We start from the raw sequence: 5283 nt of genomic DNA on the forward strand, positions 1-5283 counted from the left end.
TTTTTTCTAGAAATTAATAATAAAGAAGTTACAAACATTTAAAATAATTTAATTTTAGCCAATCAGCAACCTTCATTTCATTTCATATTGTTTGTGCTGATTTCCACACAAACTTTTAAGTGTTCTCTCCACCTGCTAGAAATAGCAGCCAACTCTGCAGGTGAACACGAAAGATCGCCCTCGCTTGAGGCTGGCCTAGGTGTTTCTACATTTTGAATGCTATAACATTTAAATTAAAGTGTATCTCCACGGATGCAGTCTTTTATCGAACCCAAAATCCTCAAAAATTGTAAACAAAGTTTAAACACCAAACTTCGATACTTTCACACGCACGATTTTCACCCCCCCCCAAAAAAAAAACCTCGGATTTTTTGCATGGAATCAAGTACCCTGATTTCCTAATATGTTGCAAACCCCTTATTTTTGTTGGGAAAAAAGGTGGGGGTGGAGAAACTGAACCCCCCCTCACCCCATCCCGGAATCATAGGAATTTTTTTTTTTTTCATTGAATGAATTACGGTGGCCTCCTAATATGCCACAAACCCTTTTTTTTAGACCGGAAAACTGGGTGGGGTAAGTTCATCTGCACTATTTTCATTAAGTAAAAATCTCGGACCTTTTGCGTAGATCAAGTACACTGACCTACGAATACGAACTCATTTGCATACAGCCAATCAGAGTTCGCCTTGAAAATCCCAGTTCTATGTACTGCTACAGTACAGTCAGTCAGGCATAGAATGGTGTATGTTACAATTAAAGTACAACATAGTAGGTTTCATATAAGCATCATATCTTCTCTCACCATCCTTATAGATCAATTGAGCACCATCTCTATATGGAGCTAACATTAGGTACTTATGCTCAGACTAAGATTAGTGATGCTACATGTACGCAAGGCGAGCGCAATACGACACAACTGAAAGAAGCTCGTATGTATATGTTTGTGTGTTTGTCACCCTACCACCACCGCTTGACAACCGATGTTGGTGTGTCTACATCCCTGTCACTTAGCAGTTCGGCAAAAGACACCTATAGAATAAGTACTAGGTTTACAAAGAATAAGTCCTGGGGTCGATTTGTTCGACTAAAGGCGGTGCTCCAGCTTAACCGCAGTCAAATGACTGAAACAAATAAAAGAGTATTAAAATATTCGCGTGCGAATTTAATATTTGAAAGCTACAAACAAATCAAGAGAAGTTGCTAGAAATAACAGTCAAAATATTGTTTAAAACAAACATCTATTAGTTAAAGAAATTCAAGAACGAAAGTTTGCAATACACTCTAGGATTTTATAAAATAAATTATCTTCCTCATATCTCCTTCTCCTCATTAATTCACAAAGATAAGAGTCACCCATGGTACGGTGTGTCCCACACCGGCGTTTATTTCCTACACTCCTTGTCCACATGCGCAGCATCTTTGGTTACTATGGAAACGGAGTGTAAAAAAAAAAACCGCTTTTTTGTTGCTATGGAAACCGATTTTTTAAATAATCGCTTCTGATTGGCTAAAATACCCAAATTTTGCAAATTTTAAAGGCTAATAACTTTTTAATTATGATTTTAGAGGGAAAAAAAATTTCATTTTCATAATTAGTATACAAAACTTAATCCATATACTAAATGTGAAAATAATTGGAAAAAAATTGTAGACAGTGACGAAAACCACAAAAATCCGCTCACCGTAATGCATTCAACGAAAAAAAAATTCTAATGCTTCCAGGATAGGGAGAACCGGTTTCCCACACCCAACTCCTTTTTTCCGAATAAAAATAAGAGGTTTGCAGCATATTAGGAGGTCAGGGTACTTGATTCCATGCAAGAAATCCGAGTGTTTTTTTTTTTCTTGATGAAAATCGTGCTAGTGTACTTCCCAAGGGTGGAGGAGGGTGAAATTTCTGAGGGTTCCACCCTACCCCACCCCGTTTTCCGGACCAAGAAAAGGGTTTTGTGGCATGTTAGGTGGTCACCGTAATTCATTCAAGGAAAAAAAATTTCCAATGATCCCGGGAAAAAAAAAAAATTCCAATGATCCCGGGATGGGGGGGGCAGGTCCCCCCACCCTATTTTCCGAATCGAAATAAGGGGTTTGCAGCGTATTAGGAGGTCAGGGTACTTGATTCCATGCAAGAAATCCGAGTGTTTTTTTTTTTCTTGATGAAAATCGTGCTAGTGTACTTCCCAAGGGTGGAGGAGGGTGAAATTTCTGAAGGTTCCACCCTACCCCACCCCACCCCGTTTTCCGGACCAAGAAAAGGGTTTGTGGCATGTTAGGAGTTCACCCTTATTCACTCAAGGAAAAAAAAAATTTCCAATGATCCCGGTAAGAGGTGGGGGTCAGATCCCCTACCCTTTTTTCCGAATCGAAATAAAGGGTTTGCAGCATATTAGGAGGTCAGGGTACTTGATTCCACGCAAAAAATCCAAGTTTTCTTCTCTTCTTAATGAAAATCATACGGGTGTAAGTATCAAAATTTACCGAAATTCCAGTTTATGAGGCTGACCTATCCATGACGTCCGTTCAAACTCGTATATACGCATACATATTTATACACACCTATGGATGTGCATACATAAAGATATGTGTTTATGCGTGTCTGTGTGTGTGAATATGAGTGCGTGCGTGTGTTTGTTTACATTTCTTAGATTGAGGAAATCAGTAAAATATGTTATTCTTTACTTGAAAAAGGAAATAAGGGCTTGTATCAAAACTAAAATGCAAGGAAAAAATAGAAGTATGGATGTGTGGTCCCGGGTTCAGTCCCACTGCGTGGCACCTTGGACAAGCGTCTTCAACTACAGCCTCTAGCCGACCAAAGCTTTGTTAGTGGATTTGATAGACGGAAATTGAAAAAAGCCCGTCGTGAGTGTGTGTGTTTTGTATACATTCGAGGCTTTCTTCCAAGGAATCTAATGCGCTTGGCTTAGATTTTCCTTTGGGGCTGGCCAGATCGGAGCAATCTCAAGATTAATCAGCCGAAATTGCGAGGATGATCCGGTTCTTGACTGAAGATTGAAGGCTTCGAATGTCCCGTCCGTGTTTTTTGCATCGTCTTCTAAATGTTTTGCGTTCTTGTCCCTGTTTGTATTTATAAATATATATATATGTGTATGTATGTATGTATGTATGTATGTATGTATGTATGTATGTACGTATGTACGTATGTATGTATGTATGTTTGTATGTATGTATGTATATATTTATGGGTGATACGGTGATACACCGGCGCGAGATCTAAGTGAGCAAATTTACTTTGGTGTGTGATAATTTTATCGATACGCAAGAAAAAGGTGTTCAGCACTCTCCCTCATCTGTAGCCAACAGAAATAATTAAGGTGAGATTGGAAGGTTCTTTGGTTCAATCCTGTCATCTTTTTCAAAATACGAAATTTCGAATCCAACTGGGTCTTCTCAATTGCTTGAGTATTGGTTCCTGTGTTTCTATCAACGTAATGTTTTTTTGTGATTGATAATTGAATGGCGAAAATTTATACGATTTAGATTGGACTATACTGGCCATTCGTTGGAATGATCAACCGAATTTTCTGCAACTTCTTTTTGAATTATGGGTTTAAGTGTTTCCCGATTTGTTTTTTGGGGTTTTTTTTTCTACATAGAAATAGCGGCAATCTGCGCCTTTCTTTTATCCAAAGCCCTTTTAATCTCACCTTCATTATTTCTGTTGACTACAGATGAGGTAGAGTACTGATGACATTTTGCTTGCGTTTTTAGCAGATGTTCGCTCAATTCATCGATAAAAATTATTTTAATTATAAAATTTTGTTACATTTATGTCTTAATAAATAAAGAAACCAAAAATAAATAATATAATAATTTTAAAAAAGCGAGCGCGTAGATCACACACTAAAGTAAATTTGCTCAGGTAGATCACACGCCAAAGTAGCACCAGCACAAAGTAAACTAAAAAGTAACATGAAGTAATCACCTTTAAGTTGTAGATCACACACCAAAGTAGCATCTATCTATGTATGTGTCTCTGTGTCTTTGTTTTTCCCCCACCATCGCTTGACAACCAATGTTGGTGTATGTACATACACACTCACACACACAAACACACACACATATTTAGTGAAATTTACATGCATGCATACATACATACATACATACATACATACATACATACATACATACATACATACATACATACATACATACACATGTAGTTCACAGATGAGATTCAGAGATTCTCCGTATAGAAGACACTTAGTAATGCTCGAAAGATACAAGCTTAGAATCCTTAGAATGTCTTTAGAGCGGATCAAGGTAAAGAAAGGCTATATGAGGGATCAGGGTGAGTAGGGATAGAAGCAATTATATGGATAAACAAATTAGATACATCAAATATATTAAGTATATTGTAGGCGTAGGAGTGGCTTACGAACTACATTGTTCCGGGTTCAGTACCACTGCGTGGCACCTTGGGTAAGTGCCTTCTACTATAGCCTCGGGCCAACTAAAGCCTTGTGAGTGGATTTGGTAGACGGAAACTGAAAGAAGCCCGTCGTATATATGTATGTATGTGCGTGTTTGTGTGTCTGTGTTTGTCCCCCCAACATCGCTTGACAACCGATGCTGGTGTGTTTACGTCCCCGTAACTTAGCGGTTCGGCAAAAAAGGGCCCGATAAAATAAGTACTAGGTTTACAAAGAATAAGTCCTGGGGTCGATTTTATCGACTAAAGGCGGTGCTCCAGCATGGCCACAGTCACATGACTGAAACAAGTAAAAGAGTAAAAGAGTATATTAGATACAAAATATGTCCATAGTTATACGTGCAAAACAAGAGAATGCAGAAGGTGGAAACTTTCAGATGAGGAATTTTTAAGTATAAATACATAGATATTTATATCAATAGGTCCAACTTACACAGAGTACAAAAGACAGAGAAAATTAAAGGGGTGGAACAAAAGTGTTATAAGTCCAACAGCTGTTTCTGGGGGCTCGGCGATCCATAATAATATTGGTAGATTTAGTTCATCGTAATATGCGGCCGTATGGATGCAATTAACACTGGATAAGATGAGCATACGTCGTCAGGGTAAAGAAGATCTTATATTTCAGATCTAATTGTTTTGAAAACAAACGTGTTTAATAGCTAATTTCTTATATATATCTGTACGTGTGTCCTTGTGTAATTGATAACTAAATATAATTTACAACAAAAAATTGCAGTTATATTTTGATTACAATGCAATCATCTTCAGATCGAAACCTTTCAATGCTGTTCACCTGTATTCAGCATCTCTGACTGCCACCCACTCCC

The sequence above is a fragment of the Octopus sinensis genome, unplaced genomic scaffold (genome assembly GCF_006345805.1).
Source record: "Octopus sinensis unplaced genomic scaffold, ASM634580v1 Contig16533, whole genome shotgun sequence".
Taxonomy (NCBI): domain Eukaryota; kingdom Metazoa; phylum Mollusca; class Cephalopoda; order Octopoda; family Octopodidae; genus Octopus; species Octopus sinensis.